Source organism: Podarcis filfolensis (assembly GCF_964270895.1).
Source record: "Podarcis filfolensis genome assembly, chromosome: 6".
In the NCBI taxonomy this organism is placed as follows: domain Eukaryota; kingdom Metazoa; phylum Chordata; class Lepidosauria; order Squamata; family Lacertidae; genus Podarcis; species Podarcis filfolensis.
The window spans coordinates 94333844-94349449 of NC_139609.1; the positions used below are offsets into that span (position 1 = coordinate 94333844).

Genomic DNA, 15606 nt, shown 5'->3' on the forward strand with positions numbered 1-15606 from the left:
AAAAAAACAGGATAAATATGGAGGGCAGCTAACACTGGTCATATGGGCTCCCTGCTTCCCAAAACATGAGTGAGAGTGTGTACACAGCCCTTGTCAGGATAGAAGGGGAAAGGAAGAACGATGTTCACTGCCTGGAGCCCTAGTTTGGAGGAAAAGCAGAATGCAAATGTCTATAAATGAGCAGGTTAGCAATACTACCAGAGGACACTAGCTAAATCCGCAGCAGGAAAAGACAAGTGAAATGGGCATAAAATAAATTTGCAGGTTACAGGACTGGATTGTGTTTGCTTTTCTTTTGAGAGTCTTCAGTTCACTTTCAAGGTTTCTTGCATCAGACTCCCGACATTTTCCTCTGCGGGAAATTCCTTGCAACAGTTTGAGAATGCCTGGGAGAAAGGAATGTTCAGGACAATTACAAAGCGAAATGGACTAGGGCTGTGGTGGTTTGCCTTACTAAATGGAAAGGGAAAATAGAACCCAGCCCTGCAGGAAGAAAGGGAATGGATCAAAACTGTCTGGATGTGTCAGTAATGACTTGGCTGGCTAATATTCTACAGTCTTTTAAATGTGTGGAAAGGGAAGGGGTATTGTTTGACTGTTTTGCTGTTTCGTTTTAACCATTTACTTGTTATTATCCTGTATTTTATTCAGTGAACCGGAATAAATAACAACAACTGCATCTCAGCATCCAGGACCCAAGTGACCACTCAGATCCATGCAAATGTTTTGATCAGATTCAGAATGACAATCTAAGGGGTAACTCAGTCAGTAGAACACGAGTCTCTTAACCTCAAGGTCTGGGGTTCGAGCCCCATATTAGGCAAAAGTTTTCTGCAATTCTACGATTCTATTATTCATTTGCAAACCCCCTCACTCCCCCACTTTTCTTTCATCTAATGTGGACTGTGAGCTATTTGGGGGGATTTTATACTAGGTACAATGAATTGGAACATTGTTCATGTTATATTTCAGTATTTTAATTGTGCTTGTTACAGATAGGTAGCCGTGTTGGTCTGCCATAGTCAAAACAAAACAAAAAAAATTTTTTTCCTTCCAGTAGCACCTTAAAGACCAACTAAGTTAGTTCTTGGTATGAGCTTTCGTGTGCATGCACGAAATTCTTCAGTGTATCTGAAGAAGTGTGCATGCACACGAAAGCTCATACCAAGAACTAACTTAGTTGGTCTTTAAGGTGCTACTGGAAAGAAAAAGATTCTTTTGGGTGGTGTTTCTCTTGCTATTGCTTATCTCTCCTCCTTTTTTCCTTGTAAAGACAACAGTTTATTTCTGCAGGATCACCTTCTTGATCCTCACATACGGCACCCCTGGTTTGTACCCCCACCCTATCAATAAGCAGCTGACCATCACATGGTGCCCCCCACCACATTTCTTCCTTTGAAGCAAGGGAAGGCAAACTAACGTTTAGAAACAGCATGCCTTTTATTGCCTCCCCTTTTTATTTCTTTATTTGCTGCGATGCAAATTATTGGCTGGTTGCTGGCCTGGGGGGAAACTCCATCCAGATACTAGTTTAAAAGGCTTTAGTTTGGCTTCCAGTCTACAGTCAAAGCAGGGAGGAAACAAGTCCCAAGAATAGATATAGTTAAATGGAAGTTGATGTGGTCATTCAAGGTCACCTTGGTTCAAAGGTAATCCCATCAAGCCAACATAACAATAGGGTGCCCCTCCCAGTGATGGGCCCATTAACCTAGAACCGAAATTCAATCACACTGGGGAAGGATTGTTAAGACCACTCGTCTCCATAAAGAAACAAAAGAGTAGCCCAACCAAGGGGAGGGGAGAGGCTCTCCATCCTGCCAAAGGATGCTAGCCTAAAGGAAGTGCATGGATTTTTAAAAAAATTATTAAAGATTTCTTAGTTTACAAAAATACATGTGTTGCCTCTCTTTTCAAGCTGCGTTTTCTACAGATCAGTTTCATTTGTTGCAAGACATTAGTGTTGCACACAATGTTAGGCTAGGAAGAAAAGGGGGAAAGAGGGGGAAGGGGGAATGGTGAAGTGGAGTGGGGCTGGGTGCCAATGCTTCTATTCTTTTTTTTAAAAAATATACATCTTTATTAATTTAAAATAAATACATTAATGAAAAACAGACGTACATACAAGTAAACGAACATACAATCAAACAAACAAACAACAGAAAAATCAAACAAATCACCACATTATAAAAGATTAATATAATTATCATCATGTATACTCCTGGTATTGAACAGAATTACAAAATTTATAGAAAAGAAATTTAAAACTGACTTCCAATTAATCTCACTGTACTTTGTCCATCTATTACTTTATACCGCACAGTTACATATTTCTTATATAATTTCTTTTTACCTCCCTACAAACTTATATTTATACAATGCAATGCTTCTATTCCTTGAAGCCCATCCCCATTCTGACTGCGATACCATTTGCTCGGCTGAAGCATTCCTTGTTGAGAATTGCTTTGCTGCCTGAAGTTTGAGAACAGAATTAGAATCATCGAATCGCAGAGTGAAGGGACCCTGAGGATCATCCAGTCCACCCCTGCCTGCAATGCAGGAATACACAGCTGTCCCACACGGGGATCAAACTTGCAACCTTGGCATTATCAGCTATCCAGCTATTGGGGGTCCTGACTCCATTATTTCTCCTGCTTTGCCTTCATCGTCTTCCTGCCTCTCTGGGTACCTGCCCAGTGAAGCAGAGATCCTTGCTGCCATCCCTTCCAGAGCTCTCTGCCTGTTGCTACTTCCTTCGCAAAGTCCTTCTCAGGGCTCCTTCCCCCCCTCCTTTCCTTACTGCTATTCCTGCCCACCTGACCCACACATTTCAACTTACTGGAGGTGATTTCCTACTAATTGTAGGTTTCACGTCTTGCTCCCCTTCCTATTTTTAACTGTGTGTGGCTGCGCTTTACATACAGTTTTTGGTTTCCTATCTTTGAGAGTGGTTGCAGTATTTTGAACCTGCTACTAGACACACATTCTGGTCTTCCCGAAACTCAGCTTTCAGCTGAGTTTATTATGCCAGCCATGCATGACTGAGGCCTAGCCTGCAATGTCAGCTCAGAGAACAGGTAAGGGGGCTTCCCTTCGGAAAAAAACACTTTGCCTCCTGTGTCATAGGCTCACCCTTCCTCTCTTACACCTTGTGTGATTGCTCTTCCACGTATGTTGTGTGTGTGTGTGTGTGTGTGTATTTAACCCTGGTGATAATTATCTTGCCAATTCTCTCAAGCGAAAGGACTTTTCACTAAGCTAAGCCATTCTTGTTGCCCCGATAGATGCACATATTATTCTGAGCTATTCCCCATTGTGGTACAGTCATACCTCAGGTTAAATATGCTTCAGGTTGAGCGTTTTCAGGATACACTCCGCAGCGACCCGGAAGTAACGGAACACGTTACTTTCGGGTTTCACCACTTGCACATGCGCAGATGCTCAAAATGACGTCGTGCGCATGCGCAGAAGTGGTGAATCGTGACCCGCATATGCGCAGACGCACAGTCGCGTGTTACGTTCTACTCAGGATGTGAACAGGGCTCCGGAATGGATCCCGTTCGCATCCAGAGGTACCACTGTATTGAACATGGGCCATCCTTCCTTGGAGGTTTTTAAGCAGAAGGTGGAAGGGCATTTGTTATGGATGCTTGAGTTGAGATTCCTGCATTGCAGGGGGTTGGACTAGATGACCCCCAGGATCCCTTCCAACTCTGCAGTTCTGTGATTCTATGATACCCTTTAGAGACAGTGTTGCCCTTGTAGAGCTCAGTAGGGAGAGAACTTGGAATGGGAACAAGAGCAGAATTAATTGGCTCTGCCTATCACCTCCATTCTAATGTGGAAAATAGCAGCAAACTCACTTACAGTTCGCTATGGGTCACTTTCTCCCAGGCCCTAGTTCAACACTCTAAGCACTACCCCACACTGGCTTTTGCCCCTGCTTGTGCCTTTCCTCAGCATCTTAAAAGGCAGAGACATCACCTTGCCAACAAAGGTCCGTATAGTTAAAGCGATGGTTTTCCCGGTAGTGATGTATGGAAGTGAGAGCTGGACCATCAAGAAGGCTGATCGCCAAAGAATTGATGCTTTTGAATTCTGGTGCTGGAGGAGACTCTTGAGAGTCCCATGGACTGCAAGAAGATCAAACTTCTCCATTCTGAAGGAAATCAGCCTTGAGTGCTCACTGGAAGGACAGATCGTGAAGCTGAGGCTCCAATACTTTGGCCACCTCCTGAGAAGAGAAGACTTCCTGGAAAAGACCCTGATTTGGGAAGGATGGAGGGCACAAGAAGAAGGGGACGACAGAGGACGAGATGGTTGGACAGTGTTCTCAAAGCTGCCAGCATGAGTTTGACCAAACTGCGGGAGGAAGTGGAAGACAGGAGTGCCTGGCGTGCTCTGGTCCAGGGGGTCATGAAGAGTCGGACACGAGTAAATGACTAAACAACAAGAGTTGGAAGGGAATCTCTTGAGTCATCTAGTCTAACCCCTGTATTGCTGGAATCTTTTTCCCAACGTAGGGAGCCAACTTGAATAAAATATTACCCCCCACACACAATTGATCACATGATGCAATGCACACATGCCATTTGAATGGCAATGCCCATCAACTTTCCCTCAAATATTTTATGGGGGGGGGGCGCGAAGGGACCTCAGCCCCTAGGAGTTGGCTCTTATGGCCACTGTGAACATATCATGTGGTCATTTTGCTTATTCCTCGTTTGATTTTAATGCTGATCGCTCCCCCTACCCAACACCACCATATAGTGGAACAATGACCCAGGAGAGACCGAGTTACAGGTAGGCAGCCGTGTTGGTCTGCCGTAGTCGAAACAAAATACAGTGGTACCTCAGGTTAAGTACTTAATTTGTTCCGGAGGTCCGTTCTTAACCTGAAACTGTTCTTAACCTGAAGCACCACTTTAGCTAATGGGGCCTCCCGCTGTTGTTGCGTCGCCGGAGCATGATTTCTGTTCTCATCCTGAAGCAAAGTTCTTAACCTGAAGCACTATTTCTGGGTTAGGGGAGTCTGTAACCTGAAGCGTATGTGACCTGAGGAACCACTGTAAAAAAAAATCCTTCCAGTAGCACCTTAGAGACCAACTAAGTTTGTTATTGGTATGAGCTTTCGTGTGCTTGCACACTTCTTCAGGAAGACCTGCAACTTATGATTATTAACTTCTTATTATTGCACTGCAAATTTGCTATCTATCCATTTAAAAGAAGACATAGGATGGAGAGGCAAGGGCTCCGCGCCGAAGCACGATGCAAGGCCTCCCGGGTCATCCTGGCGCCGGGAACCCATCGCGTCCGCGCAATGCCCCGACTTGCTCCAGAAAGGCGGAGGCGCGCGCAGAGGCAGCCGGCTGCGCGGATCTGGATGCGCCGTCGGGGCCGAGCAGGGGCGGGCGCGGCTTGCCGGGCTGCCCCGCCCCGGGGCTGGAGCACCGCCTGATGTAATTTCCGAGATGCGCTGCCATAGGTTTGGCGTCGGCGAGGCCCCAGAAAACGAAACCGTGGCCGGGCTTTAAATAACTCTCCGGCTGCCTCCCCCTCCACCGGCGCATCTTTCCGTCCGCCCTCAACTTCATCCCAAGGCTGGTCGCGGGCATCGGACGCGCATCGCGATTCGGACGCGTTCCCACGGTAAGGCTCTGCGCGGGGCAGGTTGAGAGGGCGCTTCCTCCGCCGGCGTTTCCAGGGAGGGAGCGTATCTCGGCCGCCCCCATCTCTCCCCGCCACCCTCCTGCTCCTAGGGAGCTTGGATCTCGCGTGGGAACCGGAGCGGCGGCACGACCCGTGTCCGCCGATCGTCTGAATCCAACCCTCCCCCGGGGGCTTGGAACGGGGATCGCGAGGCTGCTGGCTGCTCGGAGTTGCGGATCGGGGAGCTTTTGTTGGGGGGATGGGGAGGGGAGAGTCGGGACTCCCCACGTGGCGAGCGCAGGCTGGGACCCAGGGCTTGCTGCGGACCCAGAGAGAGAGAAGGCATTAACGTGGGAATGGACGGTGCGCTTCTAGCCTGGTGCCGGGATGCGCTCTCCATCCCCACGCCAGGGATCTGGGATCCGCCGCGTCTCTGCTTCCCTTCCCTGCCTCTCCACAAAAGAGAGAAAAGAAAAGGAGAGACAAAGGAAGGGAGAGTTGAGAGCGCCAGGCGCGATCCGGCAAAGCGGGTTTGCTTGCGCCGATCCAGTCCCGAGGGTGGCGCGGAGGAAGGGAGGCTCGTGCGCCCTCGGGGCGCGCGGAGGAGCGCGCGGAGCTGCCGGCGCGTCTCTGTGTTAGTCTCCGTGCGGGTGATGAGATCAGCCGGCGGAACTCCCCGAGACAGCCTCTCTCTCATCTTTTCGCAGAGCGAGAGGTGTTTCTCAGCACAGCCTCTCTCCTTCCTTGACCTTTTGCCGTCCTTAAAATATTTTTTTTAATAGAAAAGATGTATACTGGTCTCTATTCAGGTAGATATGTTCCTGCGCCCTGCAGCCTCCCCCAAGCTGGCACCCTCCAGATGTTTTGGAACACAACTCCCACCAGTCGGCCCCCCCCCCAGGGCATGGCCCAGACATCTGGAGGGCACAGTCCAGAGCAGCGTGGGGGGGGGGGCGGGGAGGCTGCAAACCTGCCAGGTGTGCTTCTGCCCCTGTGGACTTTGCCAGACTTTGGTCTTCTCTGCGTGCAGCTGAGGAAATCGCTCCAGCCCCATCCATTCTGAGCCTTGCAAGGTCACTCCCCCCCCTCCTCCCCCAATCTGTGGGTTTGTTTTTGCTTTCCCCCGCCTCTGGAACTTCGCCTGCCTCCAGGTTTCGAGGTGGCTCAGGTTGCCAGGCAAGACTTGCCCGCATCTGTTCAGGGCTGTCCTTCATCCCAAGGCTCCGTGTTTATTCTGAAGGCTGAACAACAACAAGGTGACGTAGCAGAGTCTGGCTGGGCTGCTGCTGCAGCAGCAACAACAAGGACTTCTGTGGCACCCAAAAGCTTGCACATAGCGGCAGGAAGGGTTTTCATGTATTCCCCACCCACCCAACTGCTGCCTGAGCTTATTTTTTGGGTTTGTGGTTTTGTTACATTTCCACCCCACCTTTAAGGAGCACAAAGTAGCTTACATAATCCTCTTCCTCCCCATTTATCCGCACAAAAGCCCTGTGAGGTAGGTAAAGGTGGAGAGGGAGTGACAGGCCCAAGGTTGCCCAGCCAGCTTCATGGCTGAGTTCAGATTTGAACCCCGGTCCCCCAGGTCATAGTCTGGTGCTCTAACCCAGCCCTTTCCAAACTTGGTTCTCCAGCTGTTTTTTTTTTTGGACTACAACTCCCATCATCCCTATCTTCCAGGGCCAATGGTCAGGGATGATGGGAGTTGTAGTCCAAAAAAAGCCTGGAGAACCAAGTTTGGAAAGCGCTGCTCTAACCACTACACAACACTGCCTCTCACTAAATTGTGTAAGAACATGCTCCCCCCAAAATAATATGAATATATTTGCAATCTCCCTTTCTTTCAAGGATTTTAGGGTAGCATTCATGGTTCTTCCCTTGTCAACATCCCTGTGAGGTAGGTCACTCAGCTTTGTGACTTTGGTTCATCCTCTTCACTCCCCTCTGCATTTTATCCTTAGAAACAGCCCTGAGAGGTAGGTTAGGCGCATTTCAGGAAGGTGGGAATTCGAATTGGGGTCTTCCCAAGTCTAGACCGGCATGCCAGCTGCGAAGCCACCCTGTCTCTCTCTCCTTTCATCTGGCAAAGTGGGCTTTTTAGTCCACAGACCCAGATGCCACAATAATTATATCAGTCTTCAAGCTGCCATAAGAAATCATGAAGGCAACAGGCTTATACTGTATATTTACTGTGGTGTCCAGTTGTTAGCTTTGCTGGAACAGACAAAAACTTTATTTTCAACATTTTCCCCGTGGATCTGGAGGGCTGGAAAGCTCAATAGTAATTGCCCCACAACCCCTTGACTCTTCCCCCTTTCCTGAAATCCACAACGAATTTCTCAGTTTTCAGACTTTTGACGTTGCCGGTTGACGTGGTTGCTAGACAGTGATCACAAAAGGGCTCGTCCTATTTTTAAATGCTATGCGGAAAGTTTTTTTTTTTTTTAAATACTGCCTGTATTTGAACAAAGCTCAAAAGCAGGTTTTTGCAAAGCAGGTTGAAGCTTCTGAAATTAATTGCAAACGTACCCCCACTCCACACAATAATTTCTGTTTGTGCATTACTTGCGTGTAATGCGCAGGCAGATGTGTTGAAGCAGGAGGGAGGCTGAACTGCTGGCAGTAGTAGTGATTCAGTGGGGAATCATGGAATTGTAGAATTGGAAGGGACACCTGAGGATCATCTAGTCCAACCCTCTGCATTGCAGGAATTGAGTGCCTTTGTCCACCTAACCCCACCAGCAGTGGAGGTTTTTCAATTAAACAAAAATTGCGTAAGAACTAACAAGACACGTAAGCTGTAACTTCACTATGAACTTAGTCCTGGTTCTGCTTGTGGATGCGGGGGGGGGGGGGAGAGTTACAGATAGCAATATGGAAACCCAACAAAGATAATTTCTAGATTTTGAGCTAAGGTAGAATACATGGCTCCGCTGGTGCAATCGCGCAGCAGTGACTTCCCTGCCATTTTGCTCCTCTTCCCCCCCCCCCCCGGTTAAAACGCAGACGGTTGCATCAGAAAATGACAGCATGTTTATTTTACTTTGTCTTCCCCCAAGTGAAGCTAATAATCCGGAGTCTGCTAGGATTGCACAACGCTGTATTTGCAGTTTGCAAAGCCACCCGATCCTCAGTATCGCTGACTGGTGAAGTTAAGGAATGGGAAAACCTTCTGCAGAAAAATGAAGCCCTGGGCTTTTTCCCGCCTTGCATTACTAGGATGTAGGGTGTTCATTTTTTGGGGCTGTTTGCATTCCATGTGCAGGCCTTTGTGTGTGTGGAGAAGGGGGGAAATTTAGCCTGGGGGTGGGGAATGCCAGAATGAGGGGCTCTCTAGACCAGGGTGTGGGAAACTATTTCAGCCCTAAGGGCAAATCCCAGGGGTAGGCAGTGCCAGAGGCAAAGGCTCTGAATGTTGACATCATGTAACGTGGGAACTTGTACAAAATTGCAGCTTCTGTTTTTGGGATGCCCAGCTGCGGCTTTGCAAAGAGTTGCGGTTGTGCTGATAAGTTCTGCTTTGGGGTGTGCCAAACAGTGAGCGCTTGTTCACACCTACCAGTTATCAGTGCGCAATTAAGTTTCAAACAGGGGGGCTGACTTTCGAGTTCCAGAAATGCACACCCTCCTTTTCTCTCTCCACCACAAAGAAGATAAGGTTCAGGATCCTATTATTCCCCCTCCTGCACAACACCCATTGTTCCTTAAGTTACTTCCGCTAGATGACCAGGAGCTAAGAAATTCTATCCTGATATTTCATGCTCAAAGCCTGCTCCCTAAATACGGTTGTGTTTCCACACCCAATATTTCTGTTATCTGCTCTCCGGAGCTAAAGGAGCCGTTCTCTGTGTGCTGGACAGAGAGACACCCTGGGGAGAGTGAAGAGTGTTGCAGAGATTTTATTATAAGCTACCTCTTATTGATTATTTATGCGCCACTCTTGGGCCCAGCGGTGCTCAGCAGCACGAATGCGAGTGCCAGAGGGTGATAAGTTAGGAAGGAAGTGTTGGGAATCCTCCATATCGTAGCGAAGAGAACCCGCTTGACAACGATTTGAATGCAGGGACCATAGGGGAGGGAAGCAGTGTTAGAAACTAGGATAGAGTTGTGGCCGACTCTGGGGTTGCGGCGCTCATCTCGCTTTACTGGCCGAGGGAGCCGGGGTACAGCTCATGTGGCCCGCATGACTAAGCCGCTTCTGGCGAACCAGAGCAGCGCACGGAAACACCGTTTACCTTCCCGCCGGAGGGGTACCTATTTATCTACTTGTACTTTGGCATGCTTTCAAACTGCTAGGTTGGCAGGAGCAGGGATTGAGCAATGGGAGCTCACCCCGTCACGGGGATTCGAACCGCCGACCTTCTGATCCTAGGCTCTGTGGTTTAACCCACAGCACCACCCGTGTCCCTTTAGGATAGAATCATAGAATTGTAAAATGAGAAGGGACCCCAGGGGTCATCAAATCCAACCCAATCTCAGCAATACATCCATGACAGATGGCTCCTTAAACCTAAGTTAACAGCTGCCACGGCAGAATGTCTCTGGGCACCATTGTCCCCTCCAATAAAGTTTTATTTATTCCCTGGCTTTTTTCTGGCCCATGTAGGACCAGTCTGGATAGTTGGCCTTGGTGAAGACTTGACGTTTTCATCCCCTCAAAAGTTTTTGATTTGAGTTTCCATTGAAATGAGGCTGTATTTTAATGTTTTAATGTTGTATTTTAATCTTGTTTTATAGTTGTATTTCAGTCAATTTGTTTTTATATCGGGTGTTAGCTGCCCTGAGCCCGGTCTTGGCTGGGGAGGGCGGGGTATAAATTAATTAATATTATTATTCATGTCATTTATATACCGCTTCATATTTTAAAGATAAAATCTCAATGCAGTTTACAACACGTCAAAGCATCAAATGAAACAATCTAGAATAAAATAAATTCAAGCTTCCAGGAAAATATTTCAGATCCTTCTTGAAAGTGGCACTTTGCATTCCCTGTATTTATTTACCTACTTAATTTATAGAGCTGCCCCATGGCCAAATAACTCTAGGCAAACAGTGTGGTATAGTGGTTAGAGCACTGGACTGGGACCCAGGAGATTGCATGGCTCCCCACTCGAGTCATGAAGCTCACTGGGTGAACTTGGAGTCGGTCGCAGCCTCTTAACCTACCTCGCAGGGTCGTCATAGGAATTAACTGAGGATGGGAGGTGAAGCATGTTTAGTGGTACCTGAGATTACATACGCTTCAGGTTACAGGCGCTTCAGGTTACAGACTCTGCTAACCCAGAAATAGTGCTTCAGGTTAAGAACTTTGCTTCAGGATGAGAACAGAAATCGCACGGTGGCAGCAGGAGACCCCATTAGCTAAAGTGGTGCTTCAGGTTAAGAACAGTTTCAGGTTAAGAACGGACCTCCGGAATGAATAAAATACTTAACCCGAGGTACCACTGTATTCTTTGGAGAAAAAGGTGGGATATGAATGCAATGTTGCTAGCCGCCCTGAGCCCGGTTTTTGAACCAGGAAGGACGGGGTACAAATGAACATTTATTATTATTATTATTATTATTATTATTATTATTATTATTATTATTAAGCTCATCTGCTTAGCTGCTTAAGAAAGCTGGAGGGGCCAGCCAGATGGAGATGTCTGTTGCCAACCAGGCATCCAGGGATCTCCGCGTGATTGCAGTTGGACCTGCGCCAGTCGTAAAACATGCCTGGTGCCTGGCAAATTTCCAACACTGGATAGAATCATCAGTGATGAAGTCAAAGCTTTGTGTCTGACTGATGCTTGCGAACAGATAAGGTTCAATCCCTGCAAGGGACAGCTGCACATTCCTGTGTTGCAGGGGGTTGGACTAGATGACCCTCAGGGTCCCTTCCAGCTGTCCGATTCTATGATTTAGTCCAGGTTCCAGGCACCTCTTGCCTTGACAAACAGAAGCCGCTCAGATCTGCTCCCCTGCATCTGTTCAGACTATGTGGCAGCCGTCCTCAAACCCTGTCCTGGTGCAGGACTGATGACAGTCAAAGCAGCTGGGAAAGACAGAGGGTGAGTGAGGTGGGATGGAACTGGGAGAGAGGCATGTGCTGCCAACTTGGAGGGCAGGGTTCTTTGGAAACAAAGCGACTGCCAGCTCACTTCCAGGAGTGCTCTCCCTGATGCAACAGGAGCTGTTAATATTTGCAAACCGGACAGCATTTTATTCCTAGCCTGCATTCTGTGGCTGTTTGTGGGTCTTCGTCCGGGCTCCATTATTGCACCATTGGGCAGAGGCGTGGCTTCGTATATTTGTCCTTGGTCTTGTGACAAAGGTGGGGTGGAACCTCATGTGAAATAGCGGCAAAAGTGTGTAAGCTCTGAATCGGGAAGTCTCTGTTTCAGATCTTGCTTGTGCCGTGAGCCCAGAAGGTGACCTTAAGCAATCTGCCCGCATTCTGCAAGATAAGGTTAAAAATGCGGTCTGGCGTTACAGGTTTGTTGTAAAGCAACACCGGGGCACTTTGCCCTTCCAGATGTTGGAGGACTCCAGTTTCCATCAGCCTCAGCCAGCGTGGCTTTAGGACTGATGGGAGTTGGGATTCTGGCAACACCTTGCTTACAGTTCCAGAAGACACCTCCTCAAGTGTCCTCAAATGCCACCCGCTGCTTCTCCCTATGTTACCGCTGGTTTGCTGTGTTTTATTATCCAGGTTTGCCTTGGAAACAAAAGAGCGTTTATTAGTGGTTGTCCCCTCCCCATCCCCAATCACACAAAAAACGATTTGCATCTTTGGCTGCTCCCAGGCAAAGCAGTCAGAATCAGGAAGTGAAAATAAAGTGGCATTTATCACCTTGTGAGATGAGAGGAGTGCTTGTGTCTGGGCAGCTGTGCCCCAGGTGGAATCTGAGCCTGAAATAAGAACAGTGTGGCACAGGGTAAGGTGTGAATGTAGCAAAAGGGTCCATAGATAGCACAGTGCAGTTGGTGAGATTCTTTCTGTAGCCGCTACCTTAAAGGTACCTATTTATCAAACCTGCACTTTGACGTGCTTTTGAACTGCTAGGTTGGCAGGAGCAGGGACCGAGCAACGGGAGCTCACCCTGTTGCGGGGATTCGAACTGCCAACCTTCTGATTGGCAAGTCCTAGGCTCTGTGGTTTAGACCACAGTGCCACCCGCGTCCCAGCTGCTACCTTGTTGTTGTTGTTGTTTAGTCATTTAGTCGTGTCCGCCTCTTCGTGACCCCCTGGACCAGAGCACGCCAGGCACTCCTGTCCTCCACTGCCTCCCGCAGTTTGGTCAAATTCATGCTGGTAGCTTCGAGAACACTGTCCAACCATCTTGTCCTCTGTCGTCCCCTTCTCCTTGTGCCCTCAATCTTTCCCAACGTCAGGGTCTTTTCCAGGGAGTCTTCTCTTCTCATGAGGTGGACAAAGTACTGGAGCCTCAGCTTCAGGATCTGTCCTTCCAGTGAGCACTCAGGGCTGATTTCCTTAAGAATGGATAGGTTTGATCTTCTTGCAGTCCATGGGACTCTCAAGAGTCTCCTCCAGCACCATAATTAGGAGTCCACATATTTTGACTTAGAAAGACTATTCATCAGGAAATAAGGATTTGTTTTAAGTTTTTCATGTGTGCTAAAACTGTCTTCAGTTTTTTTCTTAATCGTTTAACCACATTAACAAACATGGATACATATGCTATAATATTACTGTTTTAGTTAAATAAATTGTTATTAAGGACATGATTATTTTTCTCCTTCCAATAAACTACAGCAGAAACATTGTCCAAACATAAACAGTTAACTTAATAAATCTCACAATAATTTCATCGTTATCTGTCTATGTATTTCTAATAGTATAACTAAATCAGTAATTTTTGATATAATTGTAAAAATGACTCTGAAAATTTATTATTCCAAAAACGAAACCTTCATCTGGTTGTAAATGTTAAGATTATACCAGCAAGAATGAGTCTTTCTGTAAAAAAATGACAGTCCCTGCATGTATTCTGAAAGTGGCGAAGGGCAAGCTGGCGGTTCCTTTGGACTTGGCGCGGAAAGAGGTGTCCCTTAAACTAGTTTAAACTGGCAGAGTTGACTTGGTAAAAAGCTGCTATCGAAAAGGGCAGCTTGCCTGGTGAACTGTGACATTTTGGGTTGAAATGTCACTGCCCAGTACTTATCGACCAGGATTCAGTTTACATTGGCTGCCCTCTTTGAGTGCACGATTAGGCCCCTTCAGTCTATGAAAAACAAAGAAGCCCACATTTTCAGAGTTGCAGAGGCTAGGTCTTTCTGTATTGTGCCCAGTATACAGACCAGAACCACCGAGGCACTAAACCTGCCTTCCCCACAACCAGGTGCCCTGGAGATGTTTTGTACTACAACAGCAACGACCCTGTGAGATAGGTTAAGGGGCTGCATCTGACTCCAAGGTCACCCAGTCAGCTTCCTGAATGAGTGGGGATTTGAACCCAGATCTCCCAGGCTCTAGTCCAACACTCTAACCACACTGCTAGAGTCCTCCTGCTAGGGGGCAACTCTATAAACTGAGTAGGTAAATAAACATGGGGAAAGCAAAATGTCACTTAGAGAAAGATCTGAAATATTTTCCTTGAATTTGTGTTATTCTGGATTGTTTTATGCGATGTTTTAATGTGCTGCAAACCACTGTGATATTTCCCCCTCTTTAAAATATAAAGCGGTATAGATAGAAATGAACTGAAAAACAATTATTGTAAGGCGCCATTTGGTGATTAGCTTTTATGTCTGAGTTTCTAGCACTGCCTGTGAAAGCACATGAGCAGCCACGAGCGCCACGTTGGCAATCCATGGTTTTGTGGTTCTCTAGCATGGGGTGTGTGTGTGTTTCCTTTGCATTGGGGATGCCCCAGTGCCAAGCAGATGCGGATGTCCACCTTTGTTTTTAGTTTTTGTCCCGTTCTCAGAGGCCCTCAAAAGAGTGCTTTGCATTTGTCAGAGCTAGCGATTCTGGGAGTGACTGTTTGCCCAGCTGGAGAGCAAATCTCATCTCGCACGGTATCTCTGCAAACAAATGATGTTGTGGTCTTGCCCCACCCAGTTTCTGGGTCAAGCTGCCAGTGACTCACAGATCTTGCATTTTAACTTTCGAGGGCTTCTCTTGGGACTCCCTATTTGTTTAAATTTTTTTGTTTTGTTTGCTGCAGACATTTCCCTTTCGGTTTTGAGAATGACTCGATGGATAGTCATTCCTTCAGGCTCACATCTGCTGAAGCAGCACCGACACCCAAGTTGCGTGGTCTCCTTGACTTTGTTCCTCCTTCTCCCCAACCAGCCATCCTTCTCCCCGGGGCTGGGCCAAGGGGAATGCCAGTGTTGTAAAATAAAAAATATGCCCTTTTCCCTTATGGGGTATCCAAGAGCCCATATAGAGTCCTTACATAGGTTCCCTATTGGTAGGAGAGAATAACAGAGGCCAACCAGAGAATATTGAGAAGCAAAGCAGCTAGTAAGCTTGATCTTTATTGATCTGTTGCAACAGGAAAGGCGGAGGACCCACAAAAATGCTGTGCAAGGGTTTATAAAGACTTTTGAAATCCCCATCCTCTAGGTCAAGACCACCCCCAGAAACATTATGCATACATCACAGAAGGGGTGTAACCTAAGACCACCCCTCAGATACATCCCACCTACATCACAGAAATTTTAATATTGTTTTTCTCCTGTTGTTGTTTATCTCCTGTCTAGCAGGTTACTTGATTGGATTGCCTGAGGAGCCTGGCCATTCTTTTGTAGTAGTAAAATACTTATTTCCTGGGCCAGGTCACAGGCTCACACCTTATTCAAACAGACATATCCTTGAGACAGGATTTGTGAGGAAAGAGACAATGGGGAGGCTTTTCCAGTTTAACCTTGCAGAGAAAGGATTTGGTCAGTTTAGGAATCAAAATGGTTCCAGGTTGGTCTTCCTGTGTTGATCTATGTATGTGCAGTTAT

At 47.2% G+C, this 15606-nt stretch overlaps 1 protein-coding gene across 2 annotated transcripts in view; it reads left to right on the forward strand.

Moving 5' to 3' along the window:
* The first annotated feature begins 5469 nt into the window (after window positions 1-5469).
* The window catches only part of HELZ2 (helicase with zinc finger 2), a 52362-nt gene continuing 42225 nt past the window's right edge, over window positions 5470-15606 (forward strand). For both annotated transcript variants that reach the window (XR_014549153.1, XM_083618258.1), the window contains exon 1: window positions 5470-5646. The gene's annotated coding sequence lies outside the window, so the exon portion shown is untranslated. The remainder of the gene's footprint in view (window positions 5647-15606) is intronic.